At 41.0% G+C, this 21,128-nt stretch overlaps 2 protein-coding genes across 3 annotated transcripts in view; one reads left to right on the forward strand and one right to left on the reverse strand.

The window, feature by feature from the left end:
- The window catches only part of NHS (NHS actin remodeling regulator), a 353,067-nt gene that overhangs the window by 31,751 nt on the left and 300,188 nt on the right, over nt 1-21,128 (forward strand). The window lies entirely within an intron of this gene.
- LOC103016224 (tripartite motif-containing protein 44) overlaps nt 1-21,128 on the reverse strand; it is a 238,848-nt gene that overhangs the window by 30,215 nt on the left and 187,505 nt on the right. The window lies entirely within an intron of this gene.

The raw sequence follows: 21,128 nt of genomic DNA on the forward strand, positions 1-21,128 counted from the left end.
GATTACGTTTGAGCTGCATAAACACAGGTTGAATTAAGCGTGGTGAGTTGATGATGGGGAGCAGAGAAAGAGTCAAGACCTTCCGTTGAGATAATAACTAGTTCATTATCTACCCAGATAAAGGTCGTACAGGCTTTCAGCAACAGCATGGAAAGGAGACTAGACTGACCTTTCTGACAGCAACTCTCTGCTCCATTTTTTTAAAAAACAGACCTTAGAACACCAGTGAGTAAGGAAATTATTGTTCCTTCTGACACCCTTCCTTCCCCTTCCCTAGCCTCCCCAATACACAGGCCTTTCATGCCCATTAATTTTGGAGTGGCTGCCTTTGTTTAAATTACTTATAATGGAAAATTCCTGGAAAAATCTCAAATAAGCCCATGAATAAACGTTATTAGCTTACATCTCCCCCATTTTTACACACTCTTTCCCACCTCTTCCTCACTCCTAAATTTTGTCTTTACATCAAAAGGCAAAAATGCTGTCACTTAGTCAAAGGAAACTTCTGCCTCTTGGCCTGTATCTTCCAATTGTCCTTCAAAGAGCCCATTATGGATCGTTGGAAGGAGCCAGCCTGCCGTATTGTCTTTGTGTGAAACTTAGCAAGTGTTGTGGTGTGGATGGGGTACTTCCACTCGGAACGAGAAATGATAGTTCCAAGTGGCTTTCAAGACATTAAGGATATTTTGGCACCCTGAGTTAAGCAACAGCAGCTTAAACTTTTCCCAGGAGATGGTGCTTTTGGCTAAGTGTCATAAAAGTGTTACCCCAAAGCCAAAGATTCCGATGAGATTTCAAGTGAATGATTTTTCCCTTATTCATTTGGCATAATCGTTTTAATGTGCAGTCATTTTAATATGTTCTGTAATGGACTGGCAAACCCTGGGCAATATATTTTCTTTCCACTACCTTAGAAACCTTGTCAGTAAAATGAAGACTAGTAATACAGATTTCTTACGTGACAATCATTTTTCTTTGTGAGAGGAGTTGCTTCAGTAAGAGGAATGGCCTGTGTTGAATGCCAGATCATAATGAGGCCTCCTGGCTCCAATAAATTACATTTGCTCTAGGTTGACTATCTATGGAATGAGGTCATGTACCCTTGATCCAAATCATGAATGTGACAGTCTGCATCTACGTACAGAATAACCCAATCATTGCTACCCTACAGAATTTCATCACTGTCTCTGTCATCTGCAGGGCATGGGTTTGACGGAAGATGACAGGAATGATGTGTATTATGCTCAGCCCTTAGCCTCAGAGAGTCAAAGCCTTACATTTAGATTTTTTTAAAAAGATAATTTCATATCACCTAGGGATAATTAATGGGTTCCGTGTAAGAAATGAAATCAGAATTGTTAAATTTAGAAATAGAGCGGAAAATGGAATATTCCTTGAAATAGATTCAGATAGTATAGAGTAAGTCGTGACCAGATTCTGTAACCGTTTCCCCTCCCTGGCTGCCTGTGCCATGTTTATATTCGCCCCAAATGCACTTTTAAACACAGCACACGAGAAAAAAGAATGTGAGCGATAAGAACAAGTAATTTTGGGGGGAAATAGGATAATCTCATCTGGTAAGGGGTAAGTGGATGTTATACCCAGGAAAGATGTATGTGAGAAATGTATTTCACAATGGTATTAGAATTACACGTAGCTTCATACTTTTTGGTGACGGGGGTTCAGTTGGCTGTTCGGTGGTCCCTGATTGTTATACATCTTCCTGAATTTTGCACTGAGATAGAATGAAATGATAGTGAATGATAGTAAATGTAGTTATGGAGTTGTGTGCATCTGTCCATATGAAATAATAGGAAAAATACTGTGCATGTATGAAGCTCTTGAAACACGTTTGAGTAATATTTGTGTAGCTCCATTTCAACGATATTTATACGCTTAAATAATGTATTTATAGTACATATTATATGTTAAAGTAATATATATCTATTATAGCATCATATCAAGAACATAGCTCAAAAACATTTCCAAAGAAATTAAGGTTCAAAATAAAGGTAGTAATTATACTAAGTCTCAAAAGTTTCTCTTATCCGAATTCTTAGCCTGTCATGATACTTAACAACAGTTTCCAGTAATTTGAAAAAAAAAAAAAAAAAAAGTCTAGAGCTTGTTGAATCAGACCTGAACAATGAGTACAGGCTGACTTACGTGTGAGTGAGAAGGTATTCGTTGTCTTCATCAGGGGTTGGCAAACTTTCTCTGTAAAGATTTAGATAGTAAATTTTTTAAGTTTGCAGGCTATACAGTCTCTGTTGCAACTTCTCAACTTTGTCATTGTAACTCAAGAGCAGCCATAGACAATATGTGAGTGAGTGAGCACGGCTGTGTCCCAATAAAACTTTATTTATAAAAACAGATGTTGGGCCAGTTTGGCTGGTGGCCTGAAGTTTGTCAGTCCCCGATCTTTAACTAGGCAGCTTTTTAAGTATAGCCCAATTGAAAAACAATGTATAGATGGCACCTAGTTGAATATGAGCATACCTGTATATTTAGTGCATGCATGTGCACCCAAACGTGTGCGTGTGCGAGCGATGCACACACACAAGAACACACAAGAATAAGATGGAGTATTTAGAGGCCTTTTTAAGATCAGTCTAGAAGAATTCCTGTATACGTAATTTTGTCTTACAGTAAATAAACATGCTCCATTTTCTAAATAAATATTCTGATTCTCTCTGGGATTGTGGCTGCCTTATCCATCTAAAGTTCAGGCAGTGTTGTCACTGTTGTCTTTTCTCCTCTCGAGTTCATTGCATCATGATCATAGGGGCTGCTTAATTAATACTCTTTAGTGGTGATGATGTTATTCACATGGGCTTTTTTTTTAATGTGGGCTATGCAAGTCGCCTTTGTTATGAGTCATTCTCTATTGATGTCATTATACAGTTTTCGAGGAGGCATTAATTGAAACGAAACCACAGGTTTGGTCAGATTGATCAGTCTTTTCAGACGCTATTCAAAATACTTTTCTTCCTTCCCAGAAAAAGCAACAACAGCAAAAAAAAAAAAAAAAAAAACTGTAGTCATTTGCCCAGAAATGGGAGAGGACAATGCTTTTCTACATGATCAGTCTGTTTGCTTTGAGAAGTGGATTTATTGGGATGATAAAGCTGGCTTGTACTACCTGCTCACCTGTTTGTCCTCAGGCGAACTATCACTCTTTTTTTTTTTTTTCCACACACACACACTGTATTTTATTTTTACAAGAGATAAATAGACTGACACCAAGCATTGTACATGGATGACCACAACAAAAGCAACAATGATTGCAATTACCAAACATGAAACACACTCATACTATGTCATAATATTGACATTCAGTCCAGTAATCCTCCACTGTAACAGCTCCTTTACTTTGCAGTGAAAATTGATTTGTATATTCTTTGCCTCTGAGTCCTTGTGGGATTTTTTTTTTTTAATTCAGACAGAAAGTCACAAAAATTATACTCATCCTCATCAGTTCACTCAGTCCCATGTAATTAATTTTTTTTTTCATCTTGATCTTTTGTTAGCACTTTTATGAGTTCATCAGTTTTTCATTAGAGTTCTGAAAATGCTTATTCATTCAGTTCAGCAGTACAGTCAGTTACCAGAAACCTGTACTTGTCAGAGTCTTTTCCATGAATTTCTTGAAGATGAAACCCTTTTATAGGAACGTATTTGCAAAATCATCAGAGTACACCCAGAACTGTCTGTAAATGACAAAAGACTTAAAAATGACCATGGTTAAAGATTTGATGAAAGTTCATAATAATGCAGTTGACAAGAAAATTAGTTATTTCTGAGATATACATTTTAAAGTAATAACTAGGATTATTACTTATAACATTATACCAGAACATATAAGATTTTTAGAAGTTTCCTGTAATGTCTGAAACATTTATATTAACATATTTCCATACATATTTCCATACAAATACAAATATAAGATTTTTAGAAATTCATGTAATGTCTGAAACATTTACATTAACATATTTCCATACAAATAACCCAATGAAAGTTTAGTATTAGTTGTTTTGTTTGTTTTTTTATACTGCAGGTTCTTATTAGGCATCAGTTTTATACACATCAGTGTATACATGTCAATCCCAATCGCCCAATTCAGCACACCACCATCCCCACCTCACCGCAGTTTTCCCCCCTTGGTGTCCATATGTCCATTCTCTACATCTGTGTCTCAACTTCTGCCCTGCAAACTGGCTCATCTGTACCATTTTTCTAGGTTCCACATACATGCATTAATATACGATATTTGTTTTTCTCTTTCTGACTTACTTCACTCTGTATGACACTCTCTAGATCCATCCAAGTCTCAACAAATGACTCAATTTCGTTCCTTTTTATGGCTGAGTAATATTCCATTGTATATATGTACCACATCTTCTTCATCCATTCGTCTGTTGATGGGCATTTAGGTTGCTTCCATAACCTGGCTATTGTAAATAGTGCTGCAATGAACATTCGGGTGCGTGTGTCTTTTTGAATTACGGTTTTCTCTGGGTATATGCCCAGTAGTGGGATTGCTGGGTCATATGGTAATTCTATTTTTAGTTTTTTAAGGAACCTCCATATTGTTCTCCATAGTGGCTGTATCAATTTACATTCCCACCAACAGTGCAAGAGGGTTCCCTTTTCTCCACACCCTCTCCAGCATTTGTTGTTTGTAGATTTTCTGATGATGCCCATTCTAACAGGAGTGAGGTGATACCTCATTGTAGTTTTGATTTGCATTTCTCTAATAATTAGTGATGTTGAGCATCTTTTCATGTGCTTCGTGGCCGTCTGTATGTCTTCTTTGGAGAAATGTCTATTTAGGTCTTTTCCCCATTTTTGGATTGGGGTGTTTGTTTCTTTGATATTGAGCTGAATGAGCTGTTTATATATTTTGGAGATTAATCCTTTGTCCGTTGATTCATTTGCAAATATTTTCTCCCATTCTGAGGGTTGTCTTTTCGTCTTGTTTATGGTTTCCTTTGCTGTGCAAAAGCTTTGAAGTTTCATTAGGTCCCACTTGTTTATTTTTGTTTTTATTTCCATTACTCTAGGAGGTGGATCAAAAAAGATCTTGCTGTGATTTATGTCATAGAGTGTTCTTCCTATGTTTTCCTCTAAGAGTTTTATAGTGTCCAGTCTTATATTTAGGTCTCTAATCCATTTTGAGTTTATTTTTGTGTATGGTGTTAGGGAGTATTCTAATTTCATTCTTTTACATGTAGCTGTCCAGTTTTCCCAGCACCACTTATTGAAGAGACTGTCTTTTCTCCATTGTATATCTTTGCCTCCTTTGTCATAGATTAGTTGACCAAAGGTGCGTGGGTTAATCTCTGGGCTTTCTATCTTGTTCCATTGATCTACGTTTCTGTTTTTGTGCCAGTACCATATTGTCTTGATTACTGTAGCTTTGTAGTATAGTCTGAAGTCAGGGAGTCTGATTCCTCCAGCTCCATTTTTTTGCCTCAAGACTGCTTTGGCTATTCGGGGTCTTTTGTGTCTCCATACAAATTTTAAGATGATTTGTTCTAGCTCCGTAAAAAATGCCATTGGTAATTTGATAGGGATTGCATTGAATCTGTAGATTGCTTTGGGTAGTATACTCATTTTCACAATGTTGATTCTTCCAATCCAAGAACATGGTATATCTCTCCATCTGTTGGTATCATCTTTAATTTCTTTCATCAGTGTCTTATAGTTTTCTGCATACAGGTCTTTTGTCTCCCTAGGTAGGTTTATTCCTAGGTATTTTATTCTTTTTGTTGCAATGGTAAATGGGAGTGTTTCCATAATTTCTCTTTCAGATTTTTCATCATTAGTGTAGAGGAATGCAAGAGATTTCTGTGCATTAATTTTGTAACCTGCAACTTTACCATATTCATTAATTAGCTCTAGCAGTTTTCTGGTGGCAGTTTTAGGATTCTCTATGTATAGTATCATGTCATCCGCAAACAGTGACAGTTTTACTTCTTCTTTTCCAATTTGTATTCCTTTTATTTCTTTTTCTTCTCTGATTGCCGTGGCTAGGACTTCGAGAACTATGTTGAATAATAGTGGTGAGAGTGGACATCCTTGTCTCGTTCCTGATCTTAGAGGAAATGCTTTCAGTTTTTCACCATTGAGAATGATGTTTGCTATGGGTTTGTCATATATGGCCTTTATTATGTTGAGGTAGGGTCCCTCTATGCCCACTTTCTGGAGAGTTTTTATCAGAAATGGGTGTTGAATTTTGTCAAAAGCTTTTTCTGCATCTATTGAGATGATCATATGGTTTTTATTCTTCAATTTGTTAATATGGTGTATCACATTGATTGATTTGCGTATATTGAAGAATCCTTGCATCCCTGGGATAAATCCCACTTGATCATGGTGTATGATCCTTTTAATGTGTTGTTGGATTCTGTTTGCTAGTATTTTGTTGAGGATTTTTGCATCTATATTCATCAGTGATATTGGTCTGTAATTTTCTTTTTTTGTAGTGTCTTTGTCTGGTTTTGGTATCAGGGTGATGGTGGCCTCATAGAATGAGTTTGGGAGAGTTCCTTCCTCTGCAATTTTTTGGAAGAGTTTGAGAAGGATGGGTGTTAGCTCTTCTCTAAATGTTTGATAGAATTCACCTGTGAAGCCATCTGGTCCTGGACTTTTGTTTGTTGGAAGATTTTTTTTTTTTTAATTAATTTATTTATTTATTTAGTTTTGGCTGTGTTGGGTCTTCATTTCTGTGCAAGGGCTTTCTCTAGTTGCGGCAAGCAGGGGCCACTCTTCATCGCGGTGCACGGGCCTCTCACTATCGCGGCCTCTCTTGTTGCGGAGCACAAGCTCCAGACGCGCAGGCTCAGTAGTTGTGGCTCACGGGCCTAGTTGCTCCGCGGCATGTGGGATCTTCCCAGACCAGGGCTCGAACCTGTGTCGTCTGCATTGGCAGGCAGATTCTCAACCACTGCGCCACCAGGGAAGCCCTGTTGGAAGATTTTTAATCACAGTTTCAATTTCATTACTTGTGATTGGTCTGTTCATATTTTCTGTTTCTTCCTGATTCAGTCTTGGAAGGTTATACCTTTCTAAGAATTTGTCCATTTCTTCCAGGTTGTCCATTTTATTGGCATAAAGTTGCTTGTAGTAGTCTCTTAGGATGTTTTGTATTTCTGCGGTGTCTGTTGTAACTTCTCCTTTTTCATTTCTGATTTTATTGATTTGAGTCCTCTCCCTCTTTTTCTTGATGAGTCTGGCTAATGGCTTATCAATTTTGTTTATCTTCTCAAAGAACCAACTTTTAGTTTTATTGATCTTTGCTATTGTTTTCTTTGTTTCTATTTCATTTATTTCTGCTCTGATCTTTATGATTTCTTTCCTTCTGCTAACTTTGGGTTTTGTTTGTTCTTCTTTCTCTAGTTTCTTTAGGTGTTAGATTAGGTCTAGTTTCTAAGGTTAGATTGTTTACTTGAGATTTTTCTTGTTTCTTTAGGTAGGCTTGTATAGCTATAAACTTCCCTCTTAGAACCGCTTTTGCTGCATCCCATAGGTTTTGGGTCGTCGTGTTTTCATTGTCATTTGTCTCTAGGTATTTTTTTATTTCCTGTTTGATTTCTTCAGTGATCTCTTGGTTATTTAGTAACGTATTGTTTAGCCTCCATGTGTTTGTCTTTTTTACGTTTTTTTCCCTGTAATTCATTTCTAATCTCATAGCGTTGTGGTCAGAAAAGATGCTTGATATGATTTCAATTTTCTTAAATTTACTGAGGCTTGATTTGTGACCCAAGATGTGATCTATCCTGGAGAATGTTCCGTGCGCACTTGAGAAGAACGTGTAATCTGCCGTTTTTGGATGGAATGTCCTATATATATCAATTAAATCTATCTGGTCTATTGTGTCATTTAAAGCTTCTGTTTCCTTATTTATTTTCATTTTGGATGATCTGTCCATTGGTGTAAGTGAGGTGTTAAAGTCCCCCACTATTATTGTGTTACTGTCGATTTCCTCTTTTATAGCTGTTAGCAGTTGCCTTATGTATTGAGGTGCTCCTATGTTGGGTGCATATATATTTATAATTGTTATATCTTCTTCTTGGATTGATCCCTGGATCATTATGTAGTGTCCTTCCTTGTCTCTTGTAACATGCTTTATTTTAAAGTCTATTTTATCTGATATGAGTATAGCTACTCCAGCTTTCTTTTGATTTCCATTTGCATGGAATATCTTTTTCCATCCCCTCACTTTCAGTCTGTATGTGTCCCTAGGTCTGAAGTGGGTCTCTTGTAGACAGCATATATATGGGTCTTGTTTTTGTATCCATTCAGCCAGTCTATGTCTTTTGGTTGGGGCATTTAATCCATTCACGTTTAAGGTAATTATCGATATGTATGTTCCTATGACCATTTTCTTAATTGTTTTGGGTTTGTTTTTGTAGGTCCTTTTCTTCTCTTGTGTTTCCCACTTAGAGAAGTTCCTTTAGCATTTGTTGTAGAGCTGGTTTGGTGGTGCTGAATTCTCGTAGCTTTTGCTTGTCTGTAAAGCTTTTGATTTCTCCATCAAATCTAAATGAGATCCTTGCCGGGTAGAGTAATCTTGGTTGTAGGTTCTTCCCTTTCATCACTTTAAGTATATCATGCCACTCCCTTCTGGCTTGCAGAGTTTCTGCTGAGAAATCAGCTGTTAACCTTATGGGAGTTCCCTTGTATGTTATTTGTCGTTTTTCCCTTGCTGCTTTCAGTAATTTTTCTTTGTCTTTAATTTTTGCCACTTTGATTACTATGTGTCTCGGCGTGTTTCTCCTTGGGTTTATTCTGTATGGGACTCTGCGCTTCCTGGACTTGGGTGGCTATTTCCTTTCCCATGTTAGGGAAGTTTTCGACTATAATCTCTTCAAATATTTTCTCTGGTCCTTTCTCTCTCTCTTCTCCTTCTGGGACCCCTATAATGCGAATGTTGTTGCGTTTAATGTTGTCCCAGAGGTCTCTTAGGCTGTCTTCATTTCTTTTCATTCTTTTTTCTTTAGTCTGTTCCGCAGCAGTGAATTCCACCATTCTGTCTTCCAGGTCACTTATCCGTTCTTCTGCCTCAGTTATTCTGCTATTGATTCCTTCTAGTGTAGTTTTCATTTCAGTTATTGTATTGGTCATCTCTGTTTGTTTGTTCTTTAATTCTTCTAGGTCTTTGTTAATCATTTCTTGCATCTTCTCAATCTTTGCCTCCATTCTTATTCCGAGGTCCTGGATCATCTTCACTATCATTATTCTGAATTCTTTTTCTGGAAGGTTGCCTATCTCCACTTCATTTAGTTGTTTTTCTGGGGTTTTTTCTTGTTCCTTCATCTGGTACATAGCCCTCTGCCTTTTCATCTTCTCTGTCTTTCTGTAACTGTGGTTTTTGGTCCACAGGCTGCAGGATTGTAGTTTTTCTTGCTTCTGTTGTCTGCCCTCTGGTGGTTGAGGCTATCTAAGAGGCTTGATGGGAGGCTCTGGTGGTGGGTAGAGCTGACTGTTGCTGTGGCGGTCAGAGCTCAGTAAAACCTTAATCCACTTGACTGTTGATGGGTGGGGCTGGGTTCCCTCCCTGTTGCTGTGGCGATCAGAGCTCAGTAAAACCTTAATCCACTTGACTGTTGATGGGTGGGGCTGGGTTCCCTCCCTGTTGGTTGTTTTGCCTGAGGCAACCCAACACTGGAGCCTACCCGTGCTCTTTGGTGGGTTTAATGGCAGACTCTGGGAGGGCTCACGCCAAGGAGAACTTCCCAGGACCTCTGCTGCCAGTGTCCTTATCCCCACGGTGAAACAGAGCCACCACTTGCCTCTGCAGGAGACCCCCCAACACCAGCAGGTACGTCTGGTTCAGTCTCCCCCAGGGTCACTGCTCCTTCCCCTGGGTCACGATGCACACATTACTTTGTGTGTGCCCTCCAAGAGTGGGGTCTCTGTTTCCCCCAGTCCTGTCACAGTCCTGCAATCAATTCCCACTAGACTTCAAAGTCTGATTCTCTAGGAATTCCTCCTCCCGTTGCCGGACCCCCAGGTTGGGAAGCCTGACGTGGGGCTCAGAGCCTTCACTCCAGTGGGTGGACTTCTGTGGTATAAGTGTTCGCCAGTCTGTGAGTCACCCACCCAGCAGTTATGGGACTTGATTTTACTCTGATTGCGCCCCTCCTACCGTCCCACCGTGGCCCCTCCTCTGTCCTTGGACGTGGGGTATCCTCCTTGGTGAAGTCCAGGGTCTTCCTGTCAATGATTGTCCAGCAGCCAGTTGTGATTCTGGTGCTCTCGCAAGAGGGAGTGAGAGCACGTCCTTCTACTCCGCCATCTTGGTTAATCTCCCGAACTATCACTCTTTATTAATCCTTTTACACTGGAAACGTTGAAATGATAGACAGTTTCAAAAGCTGGACCAAAAAAAGCTGTTAAGCATTGAAAAAAATGCCTCTTCTACTTCAGATATGTGCTGGATAAGCATCCGGGAGCGTCTCCTTACGAGAGAGAGGCAGTCAGATGTACTGTGCCTTTTTATAACTGGGTCTGCCTTGTATTTGAGAAGCTCTGTCTTTAAAGAGAGTGAGGCAGCGGGTCTTAACTTTCTAACTCTTGGACTAAACATATCTTTCTTTCTTTTTTTTTTTGCCAAAGAAATAACTGATTTTTTTTCCTAAATAGGAAGAATTTAAGTTAAAAGGATGATTTTCACTTCACGAAATGACAGGGCAGATAAGTTTAGAAGTTCAAATAAGAAATGCAGATATCATTTACATTTTATTTCTAGGAAATGACCTTTTATTTTCCTAAAGAGTTTTCTTAGATCCCCTCCCTACAAGAAGGGGTATTCTGCCCCCTCCCCGCCTTCAGCCATAAAAGATACCATCTGAGTTTTCTAAGGCAGCACAAAGCACACACAAATTGTCAAAAAAAAGATAAACGAAAAGAAGAGGAGAGTTAATGTAGACCTTTTTGAGGCACCCCTCAAAAAAACAGTCAAAAGGCATATGGAAACAGAATAACCCCTTCATCATGGGAGGGAGCTCATTTTAGCAAAATCTAAGTGAAATCCAGTTAGACACTTCTTAACATGGGCAAGCCTGAGGAAACATTCTCGTAATTTTTTTAATTGATCTCCTCATTTCCTTTTGACACACCTCAAGTCTCCACCGAAAGCCTGGAAAGCCACACCAAATGACATTGGCCCATCCTGTTTTATTATTAATTTTTATTGGAGTATAGTTGCTTTACAATGTTGTGTTAGTTTCTCCTGTACAGCAAAATGAATCAGCTATGTGTACACATATATGCCCTCTTATTTGTTTTTTTTAAAAATTAATTAAAAATTTTTTTTGGCTACGTAGGGTCTTTGTTGCTGTGCACAGGCTTTCTCTAGCTGCGGCGAGCGGGGGCTACTCTTCGTTGCGGTGCGCGGGCTTCTCATTGCAGTGGCTTCTCGTTGTGGAGCTCGGGCTCTAGGCGCGTGGGCTCAGTAGTTGTGGCTTGCGGGCTCTAGAGCGCAGGCTCAGTAGTTGTGGCGCACGGGCTTAGCTGCTTCGCGGCATGTGGGATCTTCCCAGACCAGGGATCGAACCCATGTCCCCTACATTGGCAGGCGGATTCTCAACCACTGCGCCACCAGGGAAGTCCATCCCCTCTTATTTGGATTTCCTTCCCATTTAGGTCACCACAGTGCCTTAAGTAGAGTTCCCTGTGCTATACAGTAGGTTCTCATTTGTTACCTATTTTATACATAGTATCAATATGTACTGATATGTATAGGTGTCAATCCCAATCTCCCAATTCCTCCCACCCCCTCCGTTTCCCCCATCCTTTTTAAATGTTAGCACCCCTTGGGGCCCGGGCTACTACTTCTGGGCATTTTCTCCACCAGGTTTCATTAGGGGGGACTGGCCCAGACAGTGTCCAGATGAGAATTTGTTTTCCCTCACTGCCTTCTGTGCCAAACCACCCACGTTCTCTTAACCTTAGTACGCTTCTTTGTAAAATGAGCTAATCCTTAGCATAAGGCGGCAGCAAGCAAAGATGTAAAAGTCACCTGATGGGGGGAGGACAGAAATGAATCCGTGTGGCTCTGGGTGCAGTGGTGCCTCCGTAAATCCCCTCAGCACGTGCAGTTACGGATGTTAGGGTGACAGTTCAACCCTTTCATCATTGGCAGTGGTGTGCTTTCCTGTGCTATCTGTTCTTCAAAATATGTGCGCTTTCAAGTTTTTTATTTCATAACGTTTTCTCCCCTCGGTGAAATAATTGCGTAATATGTGGAAAAGGGTGCCTCTTCTTAGCGGGGCCTGTTGGCTCCAAGAGGCTCCTCGCTGTGTGCTCATTAGCAGCAGCAAGGAAGTGGCACCCTTGGAGCTTTCGTGAACGGGATCCACTGGGACCCGAGAGGTGGGCAACTGGGCGGCCGGGGCCCCAGCAGTTTTAGCAGAAGGGAAAAAGGGAAATAAGGACTTGTCTAGCCTCTGATGTTTTCATGCATCCACTCTGCAAAGCAGGTGCGGATAATGCATTCCACTTTAAGATGGGCAACACGGAGGGAAAGACAGACAGATGTACACACGCACTGAGGCTGAAGAAAGAGATGAGAGATTCAGGGTGGAACAGCAGGGCCCTCAGTCATGGGTCTTTGGAGTCATCTTTAATCTTCATCCTTCCAGGAAAGGGGGGTAGAAAGGCAGAAGGGAAAATGGTGAATATTACTCAGCCGTAAAAAAGAATGAAATATTGCCATTTGCAGCAACATGGCTGGACCTAGAGATTATTATGCTTAGTGAAGTAAGCCAGACAGAGAAAGACAAATATCATATAATATCACTTACATGTGGAATCTAAAAAAATGGTATGAAAGAACTTATTTACAAAACAGAAATAGAGTCACAGACATAGAAAACAAACTTACGGTTACCAAAGGGGAAAGAGGGAGGAGGGATAAATTAGGAGTTTGGGATTAACAGATACAAACTACTATATATAAAATAGATAATCAACAAGGATCTGTTGTATAGCACAGGGAACTCTACTGAGTATCTTGTAATAACCTCTAAAAAAAGAATCTGAGAAAGAATAGATATATATATGTATATACATGTATAACTGAATCACTTGCTGTACACCTGAAACTAACACAGTGTTGTAAATTAACTATACTTCAGTTAGAGAAATGGTTATTAAAAAAGAAAAGAAATTGGCGCAGCAGCAGTTCTCTGTTGCCCTTGGCAACACTGCAGGAGGTGTGGGGGGGTACTGCCGTCTTGGGAGCAGGCCTGCCCTGCCCTGGGGAGGTCACGGGACATCACAGAGGGGTGGACACCTCGCTGGGGAGGGCTAAGCAGTGTGGAGATCACAAGACTGCGCCGGGAACAAGCAAACCTTCCTTGCTGGACACTGCGGCTCTACCTGGCTCCTTCTAGCACCTTCTGAACATGGTCCCTGGGGCAGTCTATAGTCCCCTTATGGCCCCTGTAGGACTCCCCCCGCCCAGTTCAGTGTATCAATTCATCAAAGTAAAATCTCGCCAAGAATAAGAGTGCGGAATGAAACAATCCCCCAGACTCCTTTCTCCTCCCCCTTCCCGAGTCTCCATGGTGTCGGATGGCTGTTTGCAACCATTTACTTCTGATTGAGTGCTCTGATTTCTTTAGTCTCTTATCTCCTCCTCCCCCACCCCATTCACCCCGGTCCCCTCTGCCCTCCTCTCCCCACAGCGTTGGTAAGAAAGAGCCAGACTTGAATTCAAGCATAATTGCTCGGTAGGGGGGACTTCCTTGAAAAAACCTCAAATTTTTGGGCTGTAACAGTGGAAATCTGTTTGAACCCTTGAACTTCCTTTATTGTTGAAATGACCACCTACAGAAACATGCTGGGGGAAAGTAGCAGAAGCACAGTGGTCCCTTTTATGGGAAAAACTGTAGCTGGAATTATTTCACTTTTGCAAGAATTCTATAATGAGGAGGCATTTCTGAAGGGAGAGTGTGGAGCAAACATTCCACAAGTTGGAGATGTCTGGGCTGCGATCGGGATATTGTAATAATCGATGTTTCTGGGGCTTGGAAACAAGAGTCTTCATTCTTTTTTGACTACGAGTACAAAAGCTGGTAACTGTGGCATTTCTGTCTACTTTTGTTGCCATTTGCAGGGCTCTGCTCGGGATACTGGGGATTTTCAGACACAGCAACAGTAGGGAGGAGAAGGGTTTTTGCCTCTTCTGAAGTAAAATTGGCACGCTATGACTGTCCTGTAGTTTCCAACGAACAGATTGCGTGAACTCTCTCCTTGGTTCACCCAGGCACTAGGATATCTTCCATTTATGGAGGCCCTTTCACTGGGTATGCTGGGGAGGGCTTGTGGGTGGACACACACTGATAAATCTGGGAAGATGTTGCTTTATGTCTCTCTCCCCCTTCATCGTCCTCCATCTCATCTCCAATGTTATCGTTTTTGTTTTTTTTTTTAATCTTTGGCCACACTGTGCAGCATGCCGGATTACGGGATCTTAGTTCCCTGACCAGGGATCGAACCCGTGCCCCCTGCATTGGAAGCGTGGAGTCTCAACCACTGGACCACCAGGGAAGTCCCTCCAATGTTATCATCTTAAAACGGAAAGAGCCTGTCATTCCTCTGCTTAAGAAACGCCTATAGCCCCCACCTTTAAAGATAAAGGCGAGACTCCTTAGCAGGGCATAGGTCTGACCCCAGCCCACTTTTCCAGCTCGTCTCGTCCCTTTGCACTCTGCCACGTCCCCGGAGCTCCAACCCGCACACGCAGTGTGCATCCCTGCAACCGCCATGTCTGTTTCACTTTCCTTTGTTCTCCTTTTCACTGGAAACAACTCCTACTCAGACTTCAAGCCCCAAGCCAAATGTCACTTCCTCTCTGAAGTCTTCCCTGATTTCTGCATCTGTTCTCTCCCTCCATTTCGCTGCCAAAATATTCTCATATTTTACAGATATTCCTCTGGACAGTACTTACCACACGGGGCCATAATTATCTGTGACATGCCTGTTGCAGTCCGTTGCCAGCCTGGTGAGGGCGGGGGCCAGGTCTTCTTTCTTCTGCTTTGGATTTTCGGGGCCCAGCACAGTCCCTGACATCCAGTGGGCGTTCAGTAAACGTTTACTGAATGAATGATTGGGGCCCATGAGGAAAATGTGGAAGTGTGTGTGTGTGTTTGTGTGTGTGTATGAGAGAAAGAGAGAGAGAAGTTACTGCGATTATTGTTGTCATCTAATTACAAGATTCCAAGAGTCATAGTTTTCTTGAAATGAGCATTGAAAGAGGGGATGTTTCCTTCAAGAAATAGCAAGAAAATTACATCTACCCTCTTTATCAGCCTTCTGGCCAGACACCCAGTATTGATAGGAGATGACACAATGCTTCTGTACTTTACTGAGATTTGTGGGTCTGTGTGAATTTCAGAAGACACACACATACACAAACTCTCGGCTTAAAAAACACACAAATTGACATTTTTTTCATTGTGTTATTACATACCAGGGGTCAGCAAACTTTTTCTGTAAAAGGCCAGATAGTAAATATTTTAGGCTTTGCGAGACATGTAGTCTTTTTTATAACTACTCAAGTTGGCCTTGTAGAGAGAAAGCAGCCATAGACAATACATAATTTACAAAACATAATTTTAAAAAGAGTTTAAAATTAACATACGAAGTCTCTGCTTTTGAATAGTGAATATTCAGCAATGACTTTATCTTAAAATTATTTTTTCCTGCAACTTTTTGGGACTACATAAACCACATGAAGGGAGATACAGCGGGAGCAAATGCCCTGAGAATGGGTGATCAGAAGATTGGAATCAGTTTTGTTTTCATGTCAACCACAAATATTTATGATGAAATTCTTCAAGCTGCCACAAGTGAAATAAAATGCAATACAAAATCCAAGTTTTTGGCAATAAGTTTACTTACTTACGCCCTCCATGGTTCATTTTCTCATTTGCAATGGTTAAACATTGGCTTATCTGAGAAAGATGAATTTTTCCAGAGAAGATTACTGTTTCTTTTTGGCATTGTGTTGATCAGAACATTTAGAATTGGGCATCAAAAACATGTTTGTAGAAGTTACAGCATGGTCAAGGTATTTGCATATTTGGTAACAGGGCTGCAGAGTATTCCGTGAACCACTCTAGCGATGTGCATTTGGATGAGGACCATGGGTTTTGTGCGTCAATGTCGTGCCTTTGGTTAATTTTGCAATTTCTCGTTTTGTCAGCTGTGGCGTTTCTTTGCAGCCACGTTCACAAATGCCTCATTTTAGGCAACTCAGGTCCGGATCATGTGTGCCACCTGAGAGCATGGGGACAGCAGTCCGGAAATGGCAAGTCCCACAGAAGCATGGGCTTTGATGTTACTATTTATCATGGGGCTGCTCGCATCTCCACTGAAGCGTGGAGCCTGTTGACTTCACTGCAGAATATTTACAAGGTTGTATCCTGTTCTTGTACGTCGAGAGCTTCTGACAACACTAAGCAGTAAGAAATCAATGCAAAAAGAAGAGAGAAACGACAAGGAGCTGAATGATGAATGAATGTGTTAATGCCTAAATATTATGAGAAAGCAAGATGGTGCATTCAGAGAATTCATTCCTTCTCTGAGTACTAGAGTCTTTTCACTATTGCTCATTTTAAAAAAAGGGTTGGAGGTGTAGAGATGACCTCTTCATCACCCTAGCAGGGGCTGGCCCTTCCCTGCTCCTCCCTTCCAGGGTGCTCTGGCCTCCCTGGGACATGCCTGCTCTGCCCAGGGCCCCCACCTGCCTGGCCCAGGCTGGTCTGTGTCATTTCACTCCCAGGAGTCCTAGTTTCTTCTGCTGGGCCTGCCTGGAGCCTGTCCTCAGAGGCCTCAAATCCAGTCTGTCAGGACACCAGAGTTTCTTTCTTCTCACGCTTGGCTGCCCTCAATCCAATGCCGAGGAGGCTGGGAAATTCCCTCAACTTCTTCCACGTTCACGCCAGCTTTGTAGAAAGAAACATCTCTACCCTCTGAGGATTTGTTAATCCTCAAATCTCTGTGTGGCCTTGAAGCCTATGATACATTTTCTTGAAGGCCTGGGCCAAGGGTTCTTCCCAGTGCATTTTGCCAGGGCTTACCTTTGTGATGATATTCATCCAGCCCATGTAATAGTAAGTGAAGGAAAGAGATTGAAAGTCGGAGAATGATTAAGGAAAACTAGAAGGAGGAGGAGGAGTGAGTAAGAGGATGAGGAGGAGGGAAAGAAAGAACAAATCTATCAGCAAGAGGCAAATAGAAGAAAACACCAATGTTCAGGCTGGTGACCGATAAACGTAAATTTTACAGCTAAAGCTCTCGGAGCAGAGACCTCTCCTTCTGGCTCATGTACATGTATTTGTGGATAGGACCACAAATAAGTGGGACTATTCTGTTGTAAATATTTTTGTTGCAGTTTTGTATTAGCGTCTTCATGGTTCAACATACATCTTTCCTTTGATGAATCTATCTTAAAGGCAGCAAGCTTTGGTATAGACTTCTAAAAACAGAATTTTCTCTTTTTAGTGTGGAGCCTGGAAATCTAAAGAGCATGGTCCTTCTTCTGGGCAGATCTTTTGTTTAAAATCTATAATGACTTGTCATCAGCACCAGGAACATTTTCAAACTGGATTCTGAACTATTATCTTTGGTTTGCATTAAAATTCTCGATTGAGACTTTTTTCTTTTTCAAGCGGAACTTCTGAACTTGGATATAAACTTCCACAATCTAGCACATTTCTCGGAATAGTAACACTTAAAGAAAGCTTTTGGATAACTATCATTTCTGGCTTGAAGTGAGAGCAAAAATGTAGACACAGTGCACAGGTATTAAACATGAAAAGACAATAACTGTTGTCTTCAACGTCTGTGGGAAACCTGGGTGGTATTTGCTCTGGGCCGCTTATGCTTATGTAATGTTACTTAAACTTGGTTTGATGCTTCAAGAACCATCTATGTGTCCATGTGTGCGCATGTGTGATAGAAAGAATATCTCTAGATTTAGTGTATAAACGATAATTGGTTAGAAGGTGAGAAACCATTAGTTATGACCACGATCCGCCCAGCCCAGGGTTCTGCCATCGACTACCTTTAAGGCATGTGCCATGAAAAGCTAAAATTGTTCCCTGAATGTCACTTTTAAAGGTGAGGCGTACGATACCTTCTTTCCTAGTTTTGAATTATTTAAGTGTCCTGCTTATACACACTTTAGAATAAGTGATTCTGCAGATTGTTCCTAATATTTCTAAATGTGGGGAGCAATCTGTGTTCGCTTTATTCAGGTACTTTATGGATTTATAGATTTCCGTTGTATTAACCTTGGCTTTCTTCAACAAATCTGATAGCTGAATGGTAGCTGTAGACTATTTCTTTAACATCTCGGTGTCATGGTATTCTATCTCAGTATGTGATCTGCTCATTCCTTCACTTTTGTAAAATATGGTTCTATTTTAACTTTTAAAATTGACAGGTGTTAACTAAGGACCTACTATGAACCTGACGCTGAGAAATGTTGTAAGTAGATGTCTATGAAAACAATTTGGGAAGCTAAAAATAATTTGCCAAAGTGTATAATCCATTTGATAGCAGTTTGTTCATTCATCCATTTACCCACTAACCTGACGTTCGTCTTCTCATCCCTCTACCTGCTCTTCCATCCATTCATGCATCCATGCATCCATGCATCCATCCATCCATCCCCACATTCCTTCATCCTTCCCTCTCCCCATCCATTCATCCCCCCATCCCTTTATCCCTCCTTCCCCCATCTGTTCATCGCCCCATCCATCAATCATTCACCAGACAGATGCTGAAGGCCGATGATGGTTTTGCACATGTCGTGGTATTTTTTTTTTTATAAATATCTTCCGGCACTTTTTTTTAAAATTTTTTAAAAATTTTATTTATTTATTTATGGCTGTGTTGGGTCTTCGTTTCTATGCGTGGGCTTTCTCTAGTTGTGGCAAGTGGGGGCCACTCTTCATCGTGGTGCGCGGGCCTCTCATTATCGCGGCCTCTCTTGTTGCGGAGCACAGGCTCCAGACGCGCAGGCTCAGTAATTGTGGCTCACGGGCCTAGTTGCTCCGTGGCATGTGGGATCTTCCCAGACCAGGGCTCGAACCCGTGTCCCCTGCATTGGCAGGCAGATTCTCAACCACTGCGCCACCAGGGAAGCCCATGTCTTGGTATTTTAAATACAAAGTTGACAAAATAGTCCCTGTCCTCTGGAAGCTCAAAATCTGAGTGGGGAGACAGGATAAATAAAATAATTCTTTATAAAGATTTTAAACTAGTGGAAAAGCATTCTTCAAACGCACAGAGGCCTAATCACAATAAATGTATACTGGGCATTCTTTAATAGTTATTGTTTTAAAAGACAGTACTAAGGTTGACTTTGGCAACTGAATATTCTCTTCTTGTCCTCTCTGACTTCTGATATACAGGTAGAGCATTTTTATAACGATCTATAAGGTATGCTTTTAAAATGGAGATAAGAAATATAGAGGCAGGTGTTACATGGTGTTAAGGGGCTACTGGAATGTGGGAATTGATTAGGGGGACATAGCTGAGAAGTTACTGGTTTTAAAACGACCGTCTGTTTTTCAGTAGCAGGAAACCAATGATTTTTTTGTTTGTTTCTTGGGAGGGGAGAGGGCACAGACAGTTTCTTAAGTATGAAATGCAATTGCTTAGATTTTAAGTAGTAGTATTTTTGTTATGAGCTGCCCCAGGCAGCCACAATGGAGGTGTGTGTGTGTGCGTGTGCGTGTGCGTGTGCGTGTGTGTGTGTGTGTGTGTGTGTGTGTGGTGCTGGCTTGGATCTTGGAGACAGACCTGGTCTGTCAGACTTGGATTTAATTTCATTGTTTGAATGGGAAATAAGTTAGTGTGTTCTTTCTGGCTGAGAGAGTCATTTTTTTCCCCTGCTTTGTTTTCTGGCGATCAAGTCTATATTTGCATTTTAATTAAGAAAGACGACAACTCTTGCGGCTGAAATTTGGATGAAAGCTGTGCATATTTGTCATTGGAAAGGACCTTGTTAACATACGTCTACCTGTTTAAAACCATAGTTTTAAACTTTTATACTGTGGCTGAGTTTTGTACTTTGTGTTTTTAATGTTTTCCTTTTTAAACAGATCTTAAGTGTACAGCTTGATAAATTTTTGTGCATTCACACACATCTGACCACCAACCAGATCCATATGTAGAACATTTCCAGTGTTCCAAAGAGTTCCCTTGTGCCCATTTCAGTCACGAGTCATATCCCACCTCTTGCGACAATAACCGCTATTCTGACCTCTCTTATAGATTCATTTTGCTTATTTTTGAACTTCATAAAAATGGAGTCTTACAGTATATATCTTTTGTGTCGGGGCTTCTTTTGATCAGTATTACGCCTCTGTAATTCATCTATGTTGTTGTGTATTGAACAGCTGTTCTTTTGGGGGGAGGGGCGGATTGCTGTGTTGTATTTTTATATAATGACTGACTTTTGACAGCTTCCCCGGGTGTGTTATCTTAAAACCATACTAAGATTGAGCTAAAATGTTCTATTTCTTTTTCCATTTATATGCGGTTGTTTGCCCCCCTCCCTTATGATGTAATTATGGTCCACGATCGTCAATCAGTTAACAGATTTTCTTTACACCTACTATGTATCCAGCATCACTGGGGATAAAAGAAGTATATGCCGTGATCCCTACCATCAAATATCTCATAGTTTATTTAAAGTAGATAAACTATATGCTTTCATTCACAGACGGAATGATCAAGGTTTCTGCCTCGGTTCTAAGAAAGTGGAGTTGCTACCTGTGTTGCTCTTAGTTGGGTTTGTCCGATTTCTTTATTTTGTTGTGACAGCAGGGGTTGGTCCCAGTGATAGAGGCAGCTAACGGTTTAGTCCATCAGGCTGTCGGTTTTTATTGCAATCCCACTTACTATGTGCCCAGCATGTGCTTCACCGAGATGGTTCTCTTCTAATCCAGTTTCTCATCCTCAGCGCTGTTGGCACCGGAGGCTGGCTCATTCTTTGCGGTCGGGGCTGTCCTGTGCATTGTAGGCTAGTCGGCAGCGTCCCTAACCTCTGCCCACTAGACGCCAGTTGCATCCATGCCACCCTCCCATGCCAGCCATGA

This window comes from Balaenoptera acutorostrata, chromosome X (genome assembly GCF_949987535.1).
Source record: "Balaenoptera acutorostrata chromosome X, mBalAcu1.1, whole genome shotgun sequence".
NCBI lineage: Eukaryota > Metazoa > Chordata > Mammalia > Artiodactyla > Balaenopteridae > Balaenoptera > Balaenoptera acutorostrata.